The sequence below is a fragment of the Myotis lucifugus genome, unplaced genomic scaffold (assembly GCF_000147115.1).
Source record: "Myotis lucifugus unplaced genomic scaffold, Myoluc2.0 scaffold_172, whole genome shotgun sequence".
NCBI classification, from domain to species: domain Eukaryota; kingdom Metazoa; phylum Chordata; class Mammalia; order Chiroptera; family Vespertilionidae; genus Myotis; species Myotis lucifugus.
In genome coordinates this window covers 2,262,844-2,289,106 of record NW_005871220.1, presented here as the reverse complement: position 1 = coordinate 2,289,106, position 26,263 = coordinate 2,262,844, and the positions used below count along the sequence as shown (strand labels likewise).

At 39.4% G+C, this 26,263-nt stretch overlaps 1 protein-coding gene and 1 pseudogene across 1 annotated transcript in view; one reads left to right on the top strand and one right to left on the bottom strand.

Moving 5' to 3' along the window:
- The window catches only part of TENM2 (teneurin transmembrane protein 2), an 881,884-nt gene that overhangs the window by 538,420 nt on the left and 317,201 nt on the right, over positions 1 to 26,263 (bottom strand).
- On the top strand, positions 4,485 to 5,063 carry LOC102429117 (annotated as a pseudogene).

The window sequence follows — 26,263 nt, the reverse complement described above, 5'->3', positions numbered from 1 at the left end:
CACCTTCATAAGAGACATAGGGATATAAAGTGAGACAACAGACCTTGATAGCACAAGGCAAGTCTTGGATAAACACAAAACTAGAGCTAGAATTCTGTATTTCACCAGAGGGTGTTTGTGGAGCTGAGGGAGATTTGAGTCGATGACCTTGAACTCTCATCCTTAAATACACAAGGCAGCCTCAGGAAGGAGAGACAAGTGCAAACACTGAGCTCACAGACAGGGAGTGACTCCGGTAGTCAAGGAAGCTTTTCAAAGGCGAGACAACCAGATCATGATTTCTCTGTTGGGGACTTTGTTATGAGAATTGGGGCACTGAGGTTCCAATGAAAGACTTTCTCCCAAGATGAAAGATCAATATCTAATTTGATTTGCAGGCAAGAAATAAACTTCAGGATGGAGAGCTGCTGACTGTGTTTTCCTTGGACTTCTCTTCCACTTTACCAGGCTGCTGGCCATGTCTTAAGTAACAGACAGAGAAACTGAGATATGTAGAAGCTTCCTATGAATCCCCTGCGCTTTATGATCTACACCAATCAATGGTGGTGTACTTGCCACATTCCTATTATATTCAAAACCTGAGAAAAAACAGCAAGAGCCACTCACATCAGTGGGATAAATGACTAAAGAACAAAAGTGGACATTAGAGAGGGACTGCCCCTTCTTCCCTGTTCTTGTCAGACACTGTCGTTGGCCTACTCAATAGCCATCGGTTGTTTTTCCAATATCCCTCCTTCTCTCTAACCAAATCCCATTTTTGCTTATGCTAGAAGGTTGGCCTCTCCCCTAGCCCAGAGGATGGACCTATGTTTTGTCTGATTATCTAGTGATTCCTTGCACTCGATTGATTGATGGATGGGTAGGCAGATGTATCCAAGGAAACATAAGGGAAAACAGGCTGTGTTAGAGTCTGACAATGATTTTACTCCCTGATGGAAAAAGAGATACTTGGGGTAAAGCCCTTCCCTATGTGTGCCCTTCCTTGTTTGGATGCAGTCATGAGAGAGTGAGATGCTTGAAAGTGAAGCTGAATGCAACGGAAGGGGAAACATGGCCAACAGCATCACAAAGACACTGTTGAACTATTGAACTACTGAACTGGTCCAGAAATCATCTACCTCCGGAATTGAAGGCCTTTTACTTTAATCCAGTTGGGTATAACAAGGACAAGTAAAATTTGGACTGAATTTAAAGTAATGTCTTCAATTGTCCACTTTGCTTTCCAGATATAAGTTGAGGAATGGAGATCTGGAGATCTCAGACCATTTGTGAAAAATATCAAGTATAGGATAATATTGGGGTTAATATCATGAATATTACATATCAATATAAATATCTGAATATATATGTAGATATATGTATACATACATATTATGTAAAATGTGCCAGTACTATGCTAAGTACTATGCTTGAACAATATTATTTAACTTTCAAAAAATTCTAAAATAACTTTCACATTTATTCCCATTTTACAGATGAGGCAACTGAGTCTTAGAAAGCTTCAGTAATCTTCTGAGGTCACTCAAATGGTAAGTGTTTGAAAAACAAATCATGATGTTTGTCAGCAAACCTAAGTAGATTTAATTTGGAGTTGAAAGTGTCACAAAACACATAAGTCAACACCTATGTGAAGTGAGTTAGAACATCCTAAATGCTTCATACCATTTTTTAAAATATATTTTTTAATGATTTCTTAGAGAGAGAGGAAAGAAGAGGGAGAGAGAGAAACATAGCAGTGAGAGAGAAACATTGATTGGCTGCCTCCTGCATGAACCCCGACCGGGGACCTAGCCTGCCAACTTGGCATGTGCCCTGAGTAGGAAGCCAACCAGCCACCTTTTGGTGCATGGGAAGACACCCAACCAACTGAGCCAAATGGGCCAGGTCTCACTATCATTTTTTAGAAGTTTCACTTCAATTCCTTCCAACCTACAGATTGCAGCATAAGCCCGTGTAGCAAATGAAAAACATCCAGAAGGCCCTGGATGATGCAGGCTCCAGTTGGTACGTGTCACCCTCAGGGACCTATTGATTCACAGTCTCCATGCCCAGTGGGAGCAAAGTCCAGTTAATGGCAGTTGCTACCTCTTGCACCTTTGCTGATGGGAATCACCTGTCCTACACGAATCCCTGTGACTTTGGTCCAATAGAAAACCACACAGAGCATTTCCAGCAGTGGAATCAGAGGTTACTGAAGCGGAAGTTATCAGCTGGGCCTATTCTGTATTAGCAGCGTACAGGAGAGGAATGAGAATGGTGTTGGTGATTTTTGATCTGATTGTATTTAGAAGATAATGTCAATGAAATTTGAATGTTGTTACTAGTGCAAAGTAAATGTTGGGGCAGACGGAGACCTTTGAGAGAGAGTAGAGAGGCCACTTTTCAGGGAAAGCCATCCACTTGTATTAACATTAGAGCTATTCCATGCCACATGCTTTTTCTTTTTTTAAAAAAAATATTTTATTGATTTTTTACAGAGAGGAAGGAAGAGGGATAGAGAGTTAGAAACATCGATGAGAGAGAAACACCGATCAGCTGCCTCCTGCACACCCCCGACTAGGGATGTGCCTGCAACCTAGGTACATGCCCTTGACCAGAATCGAACCCGGGACCCTTCAATCTGCAGGCTGACGCTCTATCCACGGAGCCAAACTGGTCAGGGCTTCTTCTTTTTTTTAATAAAATAATTGAAGAAACCCAATGACCAACTATCAGAGTCAATTTTATTTAAGGGCAAAATCCAGGATGGAACCCAAGTGACTTTATTTACTTGGTTAGTTTACATCTGTCTTTTTCAAAATGCAGGACACCCACAACAACACATCCACAGATATTTTAGTGGTGTTTTCTGAATGGTTGACGATTTATCTTGTCATACTGGTAACATAAAAATCGAAATAGTTTGAAGGTGTGTTAACTTCATCCCTCTCATAGCGTATTCTGTCCCTCACTAACCATTTGTTTTAAAAACTATGAAATGGGATATATGCACTTTTTTGTGATATTTGTGATCAGGATAAAAATATTCACCAGCTAACAACAATTAAAACATCAATAACGGTACCACAAAGAACCACAAAGAATAGTTTGACTGTTTACTGTAAGCCTTGTGCTAGGTGATTTTATATGCACCATCTTACTCATTTTTCACAGTAATCCTATGAATGATAAAATCTTTGCCCCTTTCCAGGGAGAGTGAAAGACTTTGCCCAAGGTCATGCAGCTAGGACACCAGGTGTATTTGAACACAGCCTGCTTTATTGTAGAGTCTAAGCTTCACATGACTCTACTATATGCCTTCCTCTTCAGAGACTACTTATACAATAAGATTTATGATACTTAAAATCATATTTTAAAAAGACCTTAGGGTTATTTAGCCCATGTCCTGACTAGTATAAGCTCAGTTCCACACAAAGCCATGCCTTCAGGTCGTACAAACCAAAAATATAATGAGAGTTCAGGAAGGGTTTAGAGAAATTCTTAGATGATAGATCTTTCCCAGTTAGGGATGCCCCCTTTGAGGACAATATCACGAAGGGCAACTATCATCATGTCACACCATTGTCCCTTGGTGCTACTATAAAAGACAAAATACTGAATAGTGTAGACTATAAGTCTTATCCCACATGACTTTTTATGTTCTTATGATTCTTAAAATATATCTAAGTAACCCATTTCTACAATTCATCAAACTTAACCATGAGAAATAACTGAATCTTGCTGTTACTTGTCCAATTGGAGGCAAAGGTGAAGCCATTCTTATTAGAAGAAAGCATTGCTATTTTTGTAGCTTGTTTTATTGGACTGGAAATAATTGGACTATGAGAAGATCTGGGTCCTTTTTTCATCTCTGCCTCCCAGGTGCCGTGTGACCCTGAGCAAGTCAAACTCTGAGCCTCACTTTACTCATTAACAGCATGAACGACTTGAAGCTGGGGCACTTCCCCTCAGGGAAAATGGAGAATTAAAACATAGAAAATCATCAGGCAGCGAAGAGCCAGCCAAGGGAATTTGTTTATCTAATGCTGAATTCTAGATGGAAAAAAAAAAGTACCTTCTTAAAAATGCATCACCATAGACCTGCCCTTAGGCAAATTTTGGACTCAAAATTTACATAACCAGCATATATCAGGAAACTCCAAGACAAGGAATCAAAGTGGTCTTGACGTGGTTATATTTTATAGAATCTGGCAGAAGCCAACACACATTTCTCTACAAGGAAGGAATGCACCCTCATTTCAGGTCTCAAAAAATATTCACAGATTAATTCCACATAACACAAGTTCACTCTCCAAAAGTGCAAAACAAACAAGGAAGCGAGTGTTCATGAACAGTAATCAGCAGAAACAATAGGAAAAAAGCTTTAGATACAGAATTATGAGATTTAGATTATAACATAAGTATGTCTAAGTACCTTTTTAAAGAAATGAAAGAGCTTTGCAGAGAAAGCAAAGAGGAAGTGGGGAAGAAGACTCAGGTACAGAATGGTGGCTCAAATTTCCATTGTGGCCCCCACGGCTGGCCCAGGGATAGCCTGGAACAGCCAGAAGAGGCCAGCCAGTCCTTCCCACAGTGGCAGCAGCAGTGGGGAATATGGCGCCGGTAAGAAGAAAAAAGTGTCTGCCTCTAGCTTTGCACAGGGTATCAGCATGGAAGCCATGAGTGAGGATAAGATGGTGCCCTCTGACTTTAGCACAGGACCTGTGGAAAAAACTTCCAAACCTTTGCCATTTAAGGATCCCAACTTTGTGCACTCTGGCCATGGTAGCACGGTAGCTGGCAAGAAGAACAGAACCTGGAAGAACCTGAAATAAATTCTCGCTTCTGAAAGGGCATTGCCTTGGCAACTGAATGATCCTGGCTACTTCAGTATTGATGCTCCTCCATCCTTCAAACCAGCTATGAAGTATTCTGATGTTTCAGGTCTTCTTGCTGACTACACTGACCCACAGAGCAAGCTGCGGTTCAGCACCACTGAAGAGTTTTCCTACATTCAGAGGCTGCCCTCTGATGTTGTCACTGGCTACCTGGCCCTGAGAAAGGCCACACACATCGTGCCCTGAGCCTTGGGAAGTGGCGATGAAGTGGAAAACTTTCCAAGCCAGACTTGGACTCACAGTTTTGTTTCATGGAAATGCTCATTCCGCCGTCAGTCTGGAAATGCCAGTGCTGGGCCTTGGAAACAATGTTTGGCATTAAGGTGTGTGTATTTCTATGTTTTCCCTCCAAGTGTGATATTTCCTGTTGAGTTAAATTATATTTCATTTATTGCCTCAAGTAAAGTCATTTGACAAGAAAAAAAATTGAAATAATGAGAAAGGAGTAAGACGCTATTGAAGAAAGACCAGTCAGATTTGTAATATTAATTTACAGAAAAAATTATTCTAAATAAAAATTCAAGAAGTAAAAAATAAAATCATTGAATAAAAACTCAATGTATATTTTTAGTAGCATATTAGAATTAAAACACAGAATTTATCTAGAATGCTGAAGAGACAGAAAAGAACACTAAAATATGAGACAATAGGCAAAACAGGGGAAGATAAAGTGAAAATGCCTTGCATAATTCTAACTTACCTTACAGGGGAAAAAAAAGAATAAATAGAATGTGGGAAAATAATATAGCTAAGAAGTTTTCAAAGGTGATAAAGAATCTGAATCTTCAGATTAAGAAAACACAATAAATTTGAAATGTAATAATAAGTAAGTAACATATATCTAGCCACAATGGAGTAAAGCTTCCCAACCCAGGATAATGAAAAGATCTTAGTAACAACCAGCAATTAAAAACTTAGATTATCTACATAGGAAAAACATTTACTCTCAACAGATTTCCCAGCCACAACAATTAAAGACAAAAAAGACTAAAAATCTTCTAAATATTTAAATGTCTGTTGGAAACAAAAATGTCAACTTAGAATTTTATAACTGGCTCAACTATTATTCAGTAATGAAAAGTATTTTTTAAACAAACAAAAACATGAGTTTGTCACCAATTGATCCTAGTTAAAGGAACTCCTCCTAGAGTAGTGGCCCCATGGCCAGAGATTCTAATTTAGTTGGTATGAGGAACAAGCCTCGTATTTATATCTTTAACTCTAAATATGTGTATATAGAGAGATATATCTGTATGCCTATAAATCTTTATAGGAACAAATCTAAATATCTTCCAACCTATAGCTTTGAGCACAAGTCCCTGTGGCAAATGAAAAACATACACTTGGGAAGGTTCCCAACGATGCAGACTCCAGTTGACACATGTCACCCTCAGGTTATATATATTAAAAATATATTTTTTCAGTAGGCCCCAGATTCTGCATTTCTAACAAGCTCTCAAGTGATACTGATAATGCTGGTCCATGGACCTTACTTTAAGCAGCAAGATTCCAAAGGAAAAGTTCAGGAATATGAAAATTTATCTCAGGAGAATGACTGAGGTTCAAGAAGCAATGATGAACACAGAATGTGTTAAATGTGGATAACTCTACACAAATATTAATTGTATAAAATGGTAATAATGAAGTTTAATTTTGTATGGAAAGCAAGTAAAACAGGGAGAGAATGAGCAGTTAAACTGTTCCAAGATCTTCATATTGTTCGGATGAGACAGAGATACTTACCAAAATGAATATTTTGGTGCAGAGCCAGAGATTTACAATTGTTTTTGAAGCACAAGCAACCCTACACTTTATCAAGCAAATCAGAATTCCTTTGAGAGTAAAGGGGGAGCTATTAATAATTACCCTGGATAACAGCCAGGATCATCCCAGAAACATCAGGACAATGGCCCGCTTCCCTTAAGAGCTGAGAGGTGGCTGAATGAGCTGATCTCTGGGCCCCTTCCCCTCCCACCATCCCTAGGCCCAACTGGTGAGGAACTCCCTCTTTTTGTTTACTTTACACCTCCCAGCTCTACGGAAATGTTCACTTGAAAAAAATATATAACGGAAACTCATGAACCCAAACAACAGCGTGGTGGTTGCCAGAGGGAAGGAAGTGTGGGGAGAAGGGGGTCCTAATATATGGTGACAGGAGAAGATTTGACTTTGGGTGGTGGACAAATAGTACAATATACAGATCTTGTGACATAGAAACCCACACCTGAAACCTATATGATTATGTTGACCAATGTCACCCCAATCAATTTAATTTAAAAATACAAAAGACAAAAAATATAATGGACACCTGTTGATTTTGCCTGTGTGGCATCAATTCCCTCTGCTTTTGGTAGCTGTGCCTGAATTTCCTTTTGGGAAAACCACACCTCCCTCAATCCCTGCCATTCCTCTCATTCTATGCCAACTCCAGGAATGGAAACATCTCCCAAGCCTGGCCAATAAGGTCATTCTATTCTCTTGACTACTATGATTGGCTGCAGTATAAGTATATGAGTCAGGATAGCCAATGAGAATCAAGCTAGAGAATCATTAAAAAAAAGAGATCACAACTCCGGCTGAATTTTCTGGTTGTAAACATGCAGGTGCTGGGAACCAACAGATGGAGGGGCGTGTCTGAGATCCATGCCAAACCGGAAGGAAAGATACACAGGGTCCTCATGACATGGTCAGTACCACGGAATCTAGTCTAAAGCAAATTAGACTCATGAAGTGAGATGATATGTCTTAAACCATTTTGGGGTATTGACTTATTCACTTTATTATTGTTTTTACTCTTATTTACTTAAGCCAGCTTGAACTGGGTTTCTCTACCACAAGAAGTAATTAATAAGATGTGTAATTTGTGAAAACCAATTGACTAAATTAACTTGGCAGAGGCTTTTCGCTTTAGTGACGTCACTGGAGTGGCACCAGCTACACAAGAATGAGACTATAAATTACTGCTTTTCCCCCCTCATAGGCTATTACTCAAATCAATGGCCTGGAGCTGCTGTGAACTTTTAAAATGCTTACTATTCCTAAGAATAGATTTTCTAACCCAACTCCCCTTAGAACTGGGAAAATGAGCCAGATGTCTACAATTCTAAATTCACACTTTAAGATAGGCAGCTTATAAAATTTTGTTGATCAGTTGATTTTTAAAACTTTTGAAGGGTTTGGTTTAGTTCATAGATATTCAGCCAAAGCAAGTGGCTAGAATTAAGCTTTTGAATTTCTTTGCTTCTGATTTAAAAACTCGTAACTATGAGTCATTCGAATGCATCATTGTCGGTATTCCATGGACAGTCACAACAATAAATAAGGTACCAGCTCAGTTCAAGGTGCCCAAATGACAAGTAATAAAACATACCTATTATTTTGCCTTTTTCTAAAACATTACCAAAGATTCTAAAATAGTCTACTTTGATGAATTTGAATACTTTGATTTTAAAATATAATTTGTTTCTTATATTAGCAACTAAGTTAACATATATACATTTTAACATCTATTTTGAAAACAAAATTAAAATGTATGATTGAACTAATATGTTCTCAGCACCCAATAGTCCCTGACACAGAGAAGATCTTTAAATATTTGCTGAATGACTATTAAATGAAAAAATATTCCTAAAAATATGTTAACATCATGTATTAGGAGATATAAAAAGTATAATAAAAACAGGAGGGTGTACTAATAACTACTGTAGACCAGGGTTTTGGAACACCAGGTGTCAAATTTCAATTTTAAAAGTATTCCTATGAGCAACAAGTTTAGAAAAACAAAGCTTCATATACGTATTTTCTGCAGGACTTCTGAGAGCCTTTAATATGTCAGCATGCCATCCAAGAAGGAGGATAAATGAAGCAGCAGTTCTTAAACATGGTTGTTCTAATTTGAAAACCAAATTTAATTTTTGTGGAATATTTTTGTGCACACCCCTTACTGGGGATCCAGACCACAACCCAGGCATGTGCCTTGACCAGGAATCGAACTGTGATTTCCTGGTTCATAGGTCGATGCTCAACCACTGAGCAACACTAGCCCGGCTGGAATATTCTTAGGAGTGTTCTTCAGACCCCAATTTTGAGGAATGCTCCCAGACTCTCATCGCCAACGCCCAGAAAAAGGCTTAACTAACTTTGTTTCCTTTGAAAAAATGTACTGTAAAGTGTAGCAAAACCAGAGAAAACTTTATGGGGTCAGATACAGCATATAATTAACTGTTGTTAGTGAATTATTGATTTTTAATCTTATTTCAGGTGTACAGGAATGAGTGTGAGGTTTAAAATAATGGTTTAAATGGTCAGAGCATTGCTATGCCACTCAGTAACCTGGAAGAGAGAGAGGGGGCATTTTCTGATTCTTCTGGGTTTCATTATGGCAAACACACCACATGGGGAGGGAGGTGTGTTTCTTGCAGAGAGAGAGGAATCCAACATCCACTTGGTGGGAGAATTCCATTGAATTCTACCGAAAGAATTTTTCCTTAGATCCCAACAAAATAGAGAGCTTAGAGGAGCAAGAGCGCATTGCCCTGGTTGAAGAACGGATGTGAATAAATTGATCAAAGGATCGTGCTGTGGATGCACATGTTATTGAAAGAAGAAATGTGGAGATCATGTGATGCTTAAAAAAAAAGCCCGAAATAAAAAAGATAGCGTTTCAAAACTCAAATGCAGCTCTACATTTCCTATGTATCAATAAAATGTGGATAAATGTGTCAAAGAGAGTATTGAGTATTTCATTTGCTGCTTGTGTTCTCTCACAGTTTGGATTATTCCTTATTGATTTATGATTTTATTAAAGCCCTGGGGATATGCTTTCCTGCATATTTTTAGTTGATGATTGAATGTGTATCTGATGTTTTCTAAAGAACACGTGGAATGCTTCCTTGCAAAGCTTCGCTCTCTTTTTAAAGACGATACTTATAATAGTTCAATACAACAACAAATAAGCATCATTTGTTTCCCTTTTTATCTTATCTTTGTTCCACAGGAATTTAAATGCAAATGTGAACTAGAATGAACACCAGCAAATGCATCAACCGCTCCCGCAATATAATCATTGCAATCTATAAAGCATAACAGGCTCTCGCGTGCTGTCTGCTTACTGTCACAGTATTTTGTGGTTGGAAATACAGTCTGTGGGTGTTATTTTGCAACCAAATTTGAAAAGGAGCTCTCTGAGAAATCCTCCCAGTGTTTATGTGAGAAGAGTGTAATGTTTGCCTGTGCATGCGGGGACCAGCTTTATTCTTTATTTAACTTATTTTCACAAAACAATTAAGAGAAATGTATTTTTAGCATCAATAACAAAAACCGGGAGACTCAAAGGGAGGGCTGATCTCAGCTTTATCCAAGCTGAGCGTTTCCCCTTCCTACCACAATCCACTCCAACTTACAGGCCAGCTCCCACAACCTGCTCTTGCTCTTAACGACATACACACCATCTCAAAGTCCTTCTACTTTGAACAAACACCCCATGTGCTCCCCTAGGCCAATCAGTGGCATTTTCTCAGTACTTTAGCAATAGTCCAAGGGGAAAGACTGGGTGTCTAGACCAGTGGTTCTTAATTACACGCAAATTTCTCTGGGGCAAGTTGTTAAACAGAGGCTCTCAGATGTCAAACCCAGAGGCTTCTGTTTAGTGTGTCTGGAGGAGGAATAGAATCCGCATTTTCAATGTGTGTCCCACTGGATCAGGGATTGGCACACCAGGGCTGATGGGCCAAGTCTGGCTGGGTGCATGTGATTCTACATAAAGATTGGTTGGAACACAGCAACATCTACTTGAGAATCGTCTTGTGATTACTGTTGTACAACAACGAGAGGTGAGCAGTTGGGGTAGAGACCAGAGAGGCTACAAAGCTTATCATGTTGACTGCCTGGCCCTTCACAAAAATGCTTGCCCATCTGTGCTCTAAATGGTATTGTGTTAAATTTTTATGATTCAGACTTAAATGAATGTTGCAAAATAATACAGGGTTATAACATGGACGTCATCTTCAGTATATCCCTCAACAACTTAAAACCTTCCGGTGGTTTCCCAAGACCTAATTTCTTATCCTGGCTTATAGAGCCCTTACTTGACATGGCCCCTGGGTCCCTCAGAAACCTCATTTCTTCCTTCTCTCTCTTAAACCTTTGCTCACTGTGTCCCAGGCACACTGGCCTTTGTTCTGATCCTCAAATATGCCATTTTGATTGACAATTCAGGGTCTTTGCATTTGAGGCCACTTTGAAAATGTATACTCTCATATTTTTTATTTTTTTATTCAATGTTATGACACATTTACTATGTACATAGGAACCATAGTAAGTGCTTGAAATACATGGGAGAGTAAGAGAAAGTTGGTTCTTTCCCTTGAGAAACTTACAACCTAATACAGGAGAGAAACATCAAATAACTAAATACATAAAGTCTATAATAAATTTATGAAAATGCTTCAATGTTAAACAGAAGATGCTCTAAGAGAGAATAACAAGAGGTTTGGTTTGGAAAGATGAGGAAGGCCTCTCTTAGCCAGTGACATTTATACCAAGATCTGAACATAGGTAGGATTCAGAAATTTTATTATATTGTTATCAACGTTCTGAAACAGCAATCTATTGGAAGATTTTAAGCAGATGAATAACATGTTCCAACATCTTGCTTTGACAGAGCACCAGTCTACTATGAAACCAGCTTTCTGTTCTTATCCACATTCTAACTCAACCTTCAATGACTGGTAACTTTTCTTGAGCCTAGCAAAGTGCTCTGCAGGCTTCATGTTAAAAATGGTTGAATAAATTAAGAACAAAACTTATTTTATAAAAACAAGAAAGCCAATTCCTCCAAGGAGTTAATTAATACACACTCTTGAAGATCAACCAATTTCAAATATATTCTGTTTCAGAAAATTGATCTGTCTTGGATACGTCGACATGCCTGAGTTCTAGTCATAGAGACTGTGGGGAGAGCCCCAATTCTGGTGGTGGGAATGCTGTGGTGCTCCTCTATCATTTTTTTAAAATATATGTTTATTGATTTCAGAGAGGAAGGGAGAGGGAGAGAGAGATAGAAACATCAATGATGAGAGAAAATCATTGATCGGCTGCCTCCTGCATGCCCCATACTGGGGATCGAGCCCGTAACCTGGGCATGCGCCCTGACCGGGAATTGAACCATTACCTCCTGGTTCACAGGCTGATGCTCAACCACTGACCCACATAGTCTGGGCTTCTCTATCTTTGTGACCGTCCCCTACCTTTGCTGCCCTTCCTAAGGAGAAAGTTCACTAAATATGGATTGCACAAAATCTAGGATGGAATTTGTTTAAAAAGAGGAAAGTTTGCAGCACCCGGTGGTCCCACTTGCAAACTATTCTGGCTTCCTTTGTTTTGGACTTTCTCAGGCTTGATTACATGATAATCAAGGTGCTTGGTCCAAAATAAAAACAGGGTCCATTTGTTGAAGTTACTAACAACTTCAAGAAAGGACACCAGTATGTTAAACTAAGGTCCTTCTAAGCACTGGGCAACTGCACAGGTCACAAACTATGAAGTTGGCCCTGGTTCCTCTCTTTACAGGTGGGTCTTTAAGAGTGGGTGAGGTGCAGCTCTCTTGGGAACAGCGCTGATTCACTGCAAAGGTCTGAACCAGGCAGCTCAACTCTGGGCAATGGGGCCAAATCGTATGTTCTTTTTGCTTTGTCTCTGTTATCCTCTGACAGGGAAGGATAGAACCTGCATTTCACTGGCCATGATTTAAGAGTAAGATCAGACTTACAATCACAGAAAAGTAGAAAAACCAGACTTTCAGTATGCATTAGTTCCAGGCTATGTAGCCCTAAGCCACCCAGACAATCTTCTATATGCCCCAGCTCACCTCATTGGTAGTCTACATTAGTAATTGCGACCAATGACCAAATTAATAATAAAATGTCCCTGTGCCTAGCTTATCTGGATTGTGCACATGTTTTCCAATTGTCTTCCAGGGGAAGCTAGTCTAGGATTGCATTTTTGGTTTAAATGTGTGTCTTATACATTCTTACTTCTCACATCTGTTGGTAAAACCATTTCAACACCACTCACAGATAAATTAGTCTGATTCCTAATAGATGGCACCATATGCTTTGAGTAGACAAATAGTTGAACTAAAATACAGCAACATCAAATTTTTGTTCTCCCCAGTTCACCCACATGCTAAAAGACCCAGATTTGTGTTTCCAAAATTTGAGGAAATTTGATGTGACTACCACAGCAAAGTGATAAAGTGATTTTGCTCATGTTCAACCCAAATTGGTAATTGGCCCAGCATATGTGTAAAGTAGAACAGGGAAAGCCTTCAGATTCTAACTGCATCAAAATAATGGACATCTGTTGTTTGTGTGTAGTGTTGGTAGAACTTTTCAAGAGACTGTCTTACTTCTCTTGGTCAAGGGGTAGACATGATCACAACCAGGAAATGAACCCACACTCCTAGGAATTAGCTTTGAGTATAATAAGGCAAACACAAAACTTGGGTGGAATCATTGAGGAAAATAGTTTGTGTAGGTTCTTTCTATTTGTGCCTTTCTGAGACTGTAGATATATGTTCTTATCCAGTTCTTTGGAGCTGTCTTGCTTCCAGCCTGTTCCAATGCTTTTCTTTTGAGTCTGCTTGTTTGCTCTGATATTCCTTTCTAAAACACTTTATTTGGATTCCATTTCCTACATGTTGTTTGCGACCAATGGACTAACATCATCATAAACACAAAGTGGCTATTGATGTCCCATAATTTTAAATAACCAACAAAATTTCATATAAAATGAAGATACAGTGTAGATAGCCCATTGTGCTAATTGTGTGGACTTTGTTGATTTAATTGTTTCTCTAATTTATTTATTTAACACTCTCTTTAATAATAGGTGCCAACTTGGAAGCAAGGTTACCACTGAGAATTCTAGTGCAAAAGTAGCACATCAGCACTGAAAAGATGGCTCTTTAGATTGACCTATATAAGGAAATGTATAATTCTGCCTCCATAACAGATACAGAACTATGAAAATATAAGTAAATGAATAAAAATTCAATCTTCCACCCTCTATTCTATGTTATTTCTGAATGCATTGCTTAGCAGGGTTATTACATCACATCTTTGCTGGGAAATGTGAGTTAGAAGTTTTTAGTGTCATCAGCAAACCTTCCCTATAAACACTCTATATGGATGGATGACTTCAAGATAAGGAGGTAAAGGTTAAAAAAGTGGTTGAGGTATGTAGGATGAGTATGATGCTAAAGAAAATGCAGTGTGGGGTGATCCCCAACCCAATGTAAAGTGAAGAATTCTCTTGAATGTACCAAAAACTTATTGGGTAGTTACTTCGCTAGCATAGTTAGACGTGAGTGAGGTGCATAAAGTGCAATATTTAAGGAGGTTCTAATTCTTCAGGTCATGTGTGTACAGAGTTAGCACCTGTGAATGAGTGCTCCCTTAAATGTTGCATCCTGGGTACTCACTTGTCACATCTTAGTCCATGTCTATTTGTCAGGCCAATCAAGAGCTCTAAAGAGGAATATTCATCTATTCTAATCTGGTAGGGGACAACACAAGTTCACAAAGAACTCTAAAATAAGGCTGAAGAAGGTATGTATCATAACATGCAAAATGGTTGATGGTAGAAAGAAACTGCATTGAATTGGTAACATCAATAAAGGTTTCATGAAAGCAGTGACATTTGAAATTAGTTGACTAATTTGGAAAATCCAATTTCAACTGACTTAGCCAAAATGAAAATTATTAGTTTATTTAACTAAAAATTCCAGGAGTGTAGTATGACTTGATTTGGGAATCTCAAGAATTGGTTTCTTTTTCCCTATCTCCTTCTGGGTTGACTCTACTATCCAATAGATAAGGTGACTGTGGTAACTCCAGACCTTCCATCTTCTCGAGTTCCTATTCTACAGGAATAAATAAAGACTGCTTCCTGGTGTGTGTGTGTATGTGTGTGTGTGTGTGTGTGTTCAACCCAAATGTAGTGTGCTAATTGGCTTAGCTCTAGGTCACATGACCCACCTCAGTACAAGGGTGGGATTGAGAGCTTAAAAGATGTGTAGTCAGGAAAAGTATACACTGAGGAGGTGAAAAATAAAAGTTCAATAAATATGCCTTTACATATGGATTAGATATTGACTAATAGAGACAAGGACATTCTGAGAACTAATAGAGACAAGGACATTCTGAGGGAACTATTAGGCAGTATTCTAAATTAGTAAGTTATCCAATTTAAGTGAAATCCAAGATATGTTTAAGTGTTATTTAAATACATAGAATTGCTTCCCTGTTACTCTATTTTCCATTATATTCTTTGTTTCTGTTAGTCCGTGTGTGTGTGTGTGTGTGTGTGTGTGGCTTTTTCTCTTCTATTAGACTGGAAGTTTCACATTTGTATTGTCAATGTTGTATCCTTGGGATCTTACATATAGCTGGCCCTCAATCAGAACTCACTGAAAAAATAAAGGGATGAATGAATAGAATAATGAACGAAAAGCAGGAAACTAGCCTTGACAAGTAGTCAGGGTTATATTGTACAGGACTTTGAAAGTCGGGCTAAAGAGTTTAGACTTTATTATGTAGCTAACACATGTTTGAGAGCATGAGCATTAAATGATCAGAGCTGTGCTCCAGAAAATAAATTAATCTTACAATGAAAGAGAGAAATGAGGGAGACTACTGGGAGGTCATTTCACTATTTTAGGTCCTGAGGACTTGATCTGAGTGAAAATAATAGCAATAGGACAGGGAAAGTACAAATAAAGGTATAAATAGAAACATAAGCATTTAAAGGGAGCAAGTAGTGCGGAGTAAAAAGGGATGAGATTGTGAATCTGATTGCTTGTAAAAACAGAGATGACATTAATAGAAGTCAGAAGCCATAGTGCTTAGTGAAACTCCATTTGCAGAAACTCCATTTCTTTAACAAGACCCTTCCATCAATCCACTCCCTTGCTTAATCACTAAGCCCTTAGGCCATGAGATTCTGGTTGGCATCAAACTGTCTTAAGAACAAAGCCTCAGGTCTGTTAACCACAGAAACAGAGTTTCTGTCAAACTAAAGATAACATTTTGACTTCAGTTGTGTTTGAGCCCAAGGCCCATGACAACAGAATGACCCAGAGACCACATCCTCCTGAAAATAGACAAAGCAATGCCATGGTGGACATCAGGACTTGATATAATGATCAACCACTCCCTCCCAATCAGTCAGTAGAGCCCAGGACCTCAACTCCTTTAGCCACCATGGTTAATGATTTTCCTCCTATATAACTCATCCCCTGGAAGCCATCGGGGAGCAAATACATTTGAGTATTTGCATACCCCTGACTCTGGGTTTGGCATCATTTCCTCAACTAAAAAACCCTTAGTTTCTTCACTGCAAACTCTTTTTCATGTTTGACTGGGCTTTGATGCACACAGGCAAATGGACCTCTTGAGTCCAGTAACAGTGGCATAAGGAAGAATATGATTAATTACAGCTTGGACATGCTGACTAGAATTCAAGGGGGATATGTTCCACTAGCTCTTAGAAATGCACGTATGGACTGAGCACAGATATGGGCCTAGAAATCTGTCTTCCTGAAGGAGGAAGATCAGGAAGAGGAGGAGGAAGAGGAGGGGACTGAATTTGTGGAAGAGGATACAGGTGGTGAGGAGGAAGACAGTGGAAGAAAGGAGCCCTAAGTCAAAAATTGCTGTTAAATATACTGAAGAATTTTAATTTTATTTTAAATGTAGTACAGTGAGAAAACATGACTAGCTTTTAAACAAAGGAATGATATGATTTTATTTAAAATTGTAAAAGATGACTGTCGGTGCTATAGAGTGAAATTGCCAGTCCCAGAGATAGATCCATAATCCTTGATTTCTCAATCTAAACCTAGGCTAGTTGATCAAAGTCCTCCTTCTAGACCTTTAAAGAAAATAAAACAGAACAAAACTCTACCATTAAGTGCTGACAGGGGGAGGAGACTGCAGGGGAAGAGAACAGGATTAGTGAAATAGGATCTTTCGTCCATGTTACAGCTGCAGAAATGAGGCTGAGATAATGAAGTAGCTGGGGAGAAAGGCAATGATGACATCCAAATGCAATGCCCACATCCTCTGCTCTTCACCACTATGCTATACTTGCTTCTAGTGGACTCGGGCTAATTTTTCAAGATAGGACTGACCAGAATTTCTTTGGGTAATGCATGTAGTAGATAAAAATGTGGAAGCTAAGTGCATTCAGAACAGAAATACCTCTTTGTTTTGACATATATTGGAACAAAGATCTGAGATAATTTGTCCAAGATCCCTCAGGCACTTAGACTTAGAGGTGGACACCGAGAACAGGCTGAGTCACACGGGGTACACTGATTTTTTCATGCTATCATGTGGTCTCTTTCTATGCTAATACTTAACTGGATCTTGAGAGTTACAGGTTGTAGCTGTAAATTGGGATCTATCTTTATAGTAGAATGTCATGCATTCAGGAGCTATAGTGACCTAGACGGTCTCTTAATGATAAAGAGTGAAACAAGTCAGGAGTAAGACAACTATTTTTTCTGAGGCTGAGTTCACTTACTATGAGTCATCAGCTATCCAGCCTTACACTTTGTTTCTACATGTTTTGCCTGGCTCTGACATGTATGTGAATGTACAAACTCAAATGAAGACGTTGACCTGCAAAGGAAATTAGTGTGAGAGGGCTCTTATTTAAAGACTGTTGAAAGTCTTTAAATAAGCCAAATTTCAAATAGGATTAATAACATTGATTTCCCATGAAATGAGGACACCCTTTTATCAAAGTACAAAGTTGATACCCCTTGTCCTCATCTTCTATGTTGTACCCATGGTAATAATTAATATAACCCTTACTATATGAAAAATGATGACACCATGATTTTGTCTTTACTTCCAAGTCTTGACGATTAGTAAGACAAAGACTATTTAGATGGTTTTGTTTATATTCTCTGGATTTCATGTATTACAGAGTGGTTGAACCATAAGACTGACCATTTCCCTACCTGTGGAACCATTGTCACGGAGAACCCAGGTGACAGAACCTTACAGTCCATATCTGATCAATTTCTACTTATATATTCACAGTACAAATATAAGCCATTAATCTTCTGTGTCACTTCTGCTTCTTAAGTGTCCTTTTGATGTTATTTTACCTCCCAACACCACCTGGTTTTACTATCTGCAACTGTTGTTTTTGGTTTTCTAAGAACCCTTCATGTTACAAAAAAAGGGCTTCTTTTTGTTTGAGCAACTCTTACAAATAGAACCAACTGCATTGTAATAAGTCTTAAAGCGTTAGCGCATTCCTAACAACCTTTCAAAGGTAGATCAGCATTAAAGATGTATTACCGGGACCACATAAAAGTTAAATATATTTCCTGGGATCCTTTGCTGAATTAGGGGCAAAGCCAGGAAATAGAATTATTACCGCTACTTTAGCCTTTAGGCCATGTTATAAGAACAGACACCCCATCAAACAACTTCATAAATGTGAAGAACCTAATTAGAAAATTAATTTCCAATTATGCATATAGAATGAAGTCTGCTAAATGAGGAAGGGACCATGGAGGCATGGGGGCGGCGGGGGTGGGGGGGACAGTCAAAGCAAAGTGGAAATTCTTTCATTGGGAAACAAACCTGCTTTCTACAGAAGGGCATAGATATTGAGACCAAGGGGAAACAATTGATTTTATGGAGAAAGACCCCGTGGCTTCACTTCTCTGGCCTTGGGGACTTTCACGATTACTTACAGAAGGTCAGAAAGTCCTAAAACACTTTGCAGGATATGCTATTTCCCATGGTGGGGGTGAGAGTAAAGAGAACAAAAACAAACATTAAAACCTTATCAACCATCCTTTTAAATGAGTAATTCCAGTCCCCATGGATGCAAGCTTTATCTATATGGCTTAATTTCCATTTGAAAACCTAGAAAATGCCCATGCATAGGAATGCATATTTTATCTTTGAAATACTCACAGAACTCTGCTGCCTGAGCTGCTTTGATATGAATCTACTACTTATATAAGGACAAGGGATTCCTAGACAAGAGGATCAAATGTATTACATTTGCTAAGATACTTAATACAATGTTAGCACCCTTAAGGTATGATGGTGACAGCCTGGGTAGTAATGGGCTCCTCTGAAACACATCCCTAGTGCTCCTGTCTCTTTTCCAAGGGAGCAGTCACATTATATCACCTCTTTAAATGGGTTTCACGTGCAATTAAAACGAAAATGCCATAATGGGCCATGACATAAGAACAAAACACACTCTCAGAAGGTTTCCTCATGTGTTTTTCTTTTCCTTTATTTTTTTCTGAACACTGAAAATTACCTCTTTGTCAGCCCTGTGGCATGGTCACAATGCAAGGGCCTCAGACTGGGGAAACGTGTTCATTAGGAGAATTGGATGACTAGGCAAGGTGCCAGGTGGCATTGCCTTGTTTGGAAGAGGGAGGAGAGCCGAGTTCTCCTGCACCACCTGCCCATCAAACCCCTGAACATTGCTCAGCCTTTCAGGTCAACGTCCCAGATGTTAACTTGCATCAACAAAGCAAAGGGCAGGAAATTTGACTCCGAAGCCACTTATTTAACATACTGTCTTACACATCAAGACTGTGTTACAGGGTAATGCTAACAAGGAGTTACACACAAAAGAGGGATGGGAGCTGCAAATTGAGATCTGAAGAAGGAATTATCAAGTTGTTGGGTCTCTGCAGTGGGAACAGTACTGAACAATCTGATTCGAAAAGTCGTTACTTACTAGTGATGAAACTGCCAAGGCTTTGAAGGAGAAGAAGCACGCTACATTGGGATGGTACCATGGTAGGACAAGAGGCACAAAATAGGGGTTGCCACTAGAGAGGGGCCATGGACTAAGCCCACCCATGCACCCAAACTGCTCTGAAAAACTGCCCTAAAGTTCCTCAGATCAAAGTATAGGCAGTTTGAGAACAGAGCCCTCAAACTGTTTCCTAGTCCCTCAAACCAATGTCGACTAGTAATTAACTGATTTCCAACATCAAAAGGTGAGATATTCCAAGAGGAGTCAAGGCAGATCAAAGCCTGTAGTGAGGGGTCCCCCTGCACCCCATCCATCCCCCGCCTCCTTCCCAGACAGACATCCATCAGATTGCAGCTAGCGAACCGTCACACTGCTTCTCACCAGAGACCAACATCAAACAGACTTCCAAATGACTTGCTGGAGTTTTCAAGCTCTGTGAGAAGAAAACGAGGAAGGTGCAGCTACGTGACCATATGGTCCAGATTTTCCAGGATGGTCTAGGTTTATAATATCCAATTCTGTTGTCTCTATCCCTGGGATTGCTCCGAACACACAACAGGGTCACCATGGTAAAAAAAAAAAAGCACTGGGCAGTGCCTGGCATTCAGTATATGATGAACGAATGTTCATTCCTTTCTTTTGTGTATCACCATATAGTAGAATTCCTAATTATTAGTTTGCTCAAATATTTTGTGTGTGTGTACTTTTACGCTATAAAAGGAAAGAGTATTGCTGGCTTTCAATCATTAGTCTAAGCCAGGCGCTGGGCATGAGCCTGGGCACAAGTCTCTGTGCAGAAATGGTCCTTTTCCCTAATATACTTCCTAAGTGGTTTTCACATGCCATCTGACACGTACCTGATTGGTCTGGTTCCCTTGCTTTCGTTCACACCAGTAGTTAGTTTCTGTGGTTTTTCACAAGGATATATATCTCCAAGCAGATCTTGGGGACTGCCTTTTGGGCAGGGAAAATCTATAGCCAAAGCCTTTGCAGAATTCCTTGGAACAAAGCTTCCGGGTCACCTGTCGAAATGTACCTAAGGTTTGACTACAGGAGAAAAATGAAAGGGAAAGTCAGGATAGGGCTCAAGTTTCTAACGTGGGAAGGGTTCTGCCAGTCTCTTGAGCTCAAAAGAACTAACACTGAACCTACAAGAACCTTCTACAGGAGGGGCTCAGACTATGGGGATCCTCCAGGGCAGATGGTTATTTCTCACTTCCCTCGTCCTGGCCTTGGCTATGTCTGCCCATGTGAAATAATCCATGATACGCTGAATGAACTCAGCATCTTCCCTGGGAAACGTGCTCCTTTCGTTATGGACCAATGTTGTCAGCGGAGCCAACATCTTTCTTGAGAGTCTCTGTCAACACCATACCTTCTTGGGTCTTTACCCCCATCCTGAACCCATCAACTCCTCTAACTTCCCATCTGCCTGGTAGTTTCCAATGCTACTATGCTAATTTCAGTCTTTATGGCCCTTCTGTGGGCTGTAATGCCTCAGGACTGCTTTCCTTCTTTGAAATCATTGAACATAGCACTGACTAATTATTTACCAAATGTTGGATTTTTATATCATCCACCCCCACCCTTGGAATTCTGTGACCGTTCCACACTGACTGCAAGAGATACATAGAGAAATTGTCCAGTAGTTCCAGATCCTACCCAGGCATTAAAGGGCTTCCAGATTGCTGCCTTCTCTCCCTTTAGCTGCATCCAACCTTATCTTCCTCAGAATTTTGACTGAGATTTTGAAAAGGATGGAAGGAGCAATTGGCTTGAGTTGAATTACAACTGTGTCCTTTTCATGAGCCATTTGGCTTGCCATAGTCTTTCTATTCCCAATTATATGTCTGACACTGGGGTTGAATGTCTGTTACTTTTAAACTTGTGCTATTATTTTTCACATAATAGAGTGAGGGGGGAATGTGGAATGCTCTTATTGCTCCCGTGTCTCTATGACCAGTCAGCCTGGTTCACTCATTTGTATCACCTGCTTAGCCTTTGTGTCCCCTGCCCTGTCGCCTTTGTGTAGTGGAACAGGCTATAGCCACCGAAGCGGAGCAGGCTCTCCTTTAGAAAGAATTTAGCCACAACTCAAAGTTTTAGCACCAAATTGTTCCATTTTCCACGGTTCAGCTTGGCTTCCTCAGAACTACCTCTTGCATTTTCACATTTCTCCTTTCTTTTGGCATTTTAATGGAAATAACCATAGCTCCACAACATTTAATAACACCTTCCAGAAATAAGCCAGCTCTTCGATAATGACCCACTACACTGATAGCATCAGAAAATAATACCCAAGGATAATAGCACAACCCTTTTGTGGAAAAGAATAACGACAAGGCGAAACCCATTACATGGAATGAATACAGGAAAAGGTTTCTTGTTGTGGCTGTGATATATATTCTTTTGGTTTCTTTTTACATATAGCCCCTTCAGGAATAACCTTTGTGAAAATATAAAGATATCAAAGTTGAACTTTTTGACCTTTCTTTCTCTAAACTGACATTGATGATATACTGTGAAACTCTTATTTAAACTGGATAGCATCCACCGAAGCGGTAAGGAAAGCATTCTTTTATTTATTTATTTTTTGTTAATCCTCACTGCAGGATATTTTCCATTGACTTTTAGAGAAAGTGGAAGGGAGAGGAGAGACAGAGAGAAAGAAATATGGATGCGTGAGAGAGAAACATCGATTGGTTGCTTCCTGCACATGCCTGACCAGGGCCAGAGCCTGCAACCAAGATACATGCCCTTGACCAGAATAGAACCAGGGACCCTTCGGTCCATGGGCCAATGCTCTATCCACTGAGCCAAACCAGAGAGGGCTGAAAGCATTCTTTAAAGCTTCATTGTCTATTTCCTTTTAATCTTTCATGTTTGCATAAAACAACAACAAGTGTGCTCTCTAAATGACGTGTTCCTGACAAAAGGCAAAGAACACACAGGATTTTCTCATGAACAGCATCAAAGAAGCCTCCGAGATTGAGGGGGAATATCTGGGGGGTTGTCAAGCTTAATTTGATTGGTGCTCGTTAAGACTCCTGTGGCAACTGCAACAGTCCAAGCCTGTATGTTGGTGTTCATCACCATCATCCTTCTCCCTTCCACTTCTTCCCTGTTTATACATTGCTTCTTCCTCACTGCTAGAATCTCCTTCCATCCCAACAAGGAATTCCTGATTCTTCCCTCCTCCCCTCCTCCGGCCAAGAGATTAGGGAAGTGAAAAATCGATTCTACTCAAGAAAAGGCACCACGTGTAGAATGAATGGCTCATCCTTTAGCTTGATAAACTGAGACCTTAGAGGTCATTTGACTTGTTAACGCAGTCTGGCAGCCAGCAGGGGTGTGCGTGTGCGTGTGTGTGTGTGTGGGGGGGGGGGGGGAACGGGGGGGGGGGACGACAGGTCTCCTGCCTGCTATTTTGAGAGACAGTTTAGCATAATTGTTAAGAACATGGGCTTTAAGATTAGACAGAGTTTAGTGTAAAGGGCTGGCTCTGAAACTTACTAGCTTAGTGATTTTGGAGAAGTTACTTGACTTTTTTTGAGTCTCAGTTTCTTCATTTGCTTAGTGAAACAGCAATAGAAGCTGCATTATAAGGCATTTATCTCACGGAACCCTCCCAATAACTACAACACTGTGTCTGATATATAATAGTAGCTTCCATTTGTTGAGTGCCTCATTCTACCCTTACTATGATTGTTTGGTGACCACGAACCCACCTATGGACCCTTTCCCAGTCCTCCAGAATTTCTGAAATCCACACTGTCCTTGAAAGAACCTCTTCTACCCTAAGGAGTGGAAGATAGTGTTTGCCCCACTTAGAAGAAAAACTGGGAAAACAGAAAAAGGCAAATGTTATGTGCAAAAAACATGAACTTAAACATTTCGTTGCAAAGGACATTTATGCTGCTCCAGGAACTTCATGTGAAACAGCCATTACCCAGCTGGTTTAATTTGTTCAGTTAATAAACTTTCTATGACCCGTTTTTATTTAGCATATGTACTGGAAGCTCTTTCATATAATTTCTGAGTCCACAGTGGCATGCTTTCCCTGAACATTTATGACGTTCCACAACTCAACTTCCAAAGAAACCCATTATGAAATTAAATGGATCCAGGTGGGTAATTTGAGAGGGTAAGTATATTGCATGCAGCAAAGACAATATGTAAATATTGCAGCAATCTCTCTGACATGATATTAGAATATGAAAGAAAATGAAATCAACGAAACTATGAGATACTGAATTAATTTACTTTCAAATATTAAAAGTAATGAATCTTCTACTTATTTTCAGGTCCCTATGACTCATCTTAATACTAGGATAATTTTTAACTCCATTACATTACTTAACACATATTTGCATCACAGCACTCTGCAAATGAATGCTTCGCACTTCTTCCCAAGCACAGAAATTGCTTTCAGATCTTCACCACTTGGGTTTGAATAGTCTATTGCAAAATCATTTTTCCAAGGTGCACCAGGACAGCCAACACTTAACATGGTGTTTTCCTTACAAGATGGACAAATAAGTAAGAAAGTATAATTAGCTATGTTACCTGAGATAGAGAGCATCAAACTATTCTGAAATGGATCTATCTTGTTCTTCCTTGGAAATGTGTTTTAGTATACATATGATTAAATAAATATAGGCCCTTAACATTTTTTAACAGAATCTGTTGGGATATTATTCAGCAATAAAAGGGAATAAATAACTGACACAGGTGACATCATGGATGACCCTCAAAAAGATTATGCCAAGAAAAACAAGTCAGACAGAAGACACCATGTTTTGCATGATTCCACTGATAGGAAATGTCCAGAAAAGACACATTTATAATTACAGAAAGTAGGTTCATGGTCACCTGGGTGTGGGGATGGGGGACAATGAGCTAGAGGGATCTTATTTGGGGGACAAAAAATGAATGTTCTAATACTTATGGTGATGGTATCTCAATTAAGTTACTAAAATCATTGAATTATACAGACAGATGGGACAATTTTATGATACATAAAACATACATCAATAAAGCTATTAAAGAAACCAACCTGGAAGCTGTTATTAATGTATAGATGATTGAAAACTGTGCAGTCGCACGTGGGGATAGGATCCGTGGGAACCCTGATAGCTAGAAAGGACTGAAATTGGTGTGATTCTGATTCAAAATCTCAAATCTTTAAACTTTACTAGTGTAGACATCATGTTTGTAAACATAAGTTTCAACAGGCACAACCAGATAGATGAAAATGAAGGCAAGTAGCATAATGACAGTGCATTGGGCCAGAAATGAGGAATCTTGGGACCTAATTTCCCAGGTCTGCTCTAACAGGCTCTGCCCTTTGGTGACAAATAATGGATGTAAATAGACTTTGGCTCAGTCATCTATAAAATGAGGCATAGACCAGATAGCTGATATCCCTTCATGCTCCAGTGTCTCCATTCATCTAATTGTTCACTGACAGAGTATTCATTAAGAAATCACTGCACCAGGCATGGTTTTAGGCCCTAAAGATAAAGAGATGAGCGAGATCCCTGACATGACATTCTTAAATGTCATGAAGCTTACATTGAGGTGCAAGATAGAAGATTAAATTAATAAACTAGTTCATTTAAACTAGTGGTGCTATTTAAAAATAAAATAAAATTGGGTAAGAGGATAGAGAAAGACTAAAGCACTACTGTAACTGAGTCTTCCTGGACCCTTGGACGACAAAAAGGAGCAGCCACATAAGTGGTGGGGAAAGCATGTATAAGGCAAGCAATACTAAATATAAAAATCCGAAGATGTAAACCAGCTTTACTTTTGTGAGAAATCAAAAGAAAGTCATATTCTGGAGCTGGGTGAGTAAGAAAATGAAAAAGTTTAGAAGGGTAGGCAGATCATTCATTCATTCATTCATTCATTCATTTATTAAACATTTCATTGATTTTTTTTTTGAGAGAGAGAGGAAGGGAAAGGGGTGGGGGAAGGAGAGAAACATCGATGCAAGAACATCGATCAGCTGCCTCCTCCTGCAGGCCCTCTTCTGGGGATCAAGCACATAACATAGGTATGTGGCCTAACTGGGAATTAAACCAGCAGCCCTTTGGTGCATGAGACGATGCTCAACCAACTGAGCCACACTGGCCAGGGCACAGGTCATTTAGAATCTTAAAGGGCATGTTAAGAACTGGAGGTCTTCAAGCAGAGAAAATCATGGCCTGATTCAGGCTGAGATCACCCACTGGTTCTATGGGTGTTGAATAAGTATATAAAAGTGAGCATATACATATGCAAAAACCAATTTCGAAAATTTTGACTGTTAAATCAATGCTTTCCCCTAGTTTGTTTAGCATATGAATGAGAACATACAAATTAATTCACCAGCCAAAACTCTGCCTTCACCATTGATACTTTAAGGATATTACTAAGTATTATAAACATGGGCAACTCAAATAATAATTAGGGGGAAATCATATGGAAATTGCTAACAAACTCATTAGAGTGTGCTTAATTATTGCAGTGAAGGGTTAGCAAGAGGATTGGAGCTTACGGAATAATTCTGTTTGCACATGGATTGATATGCTTGT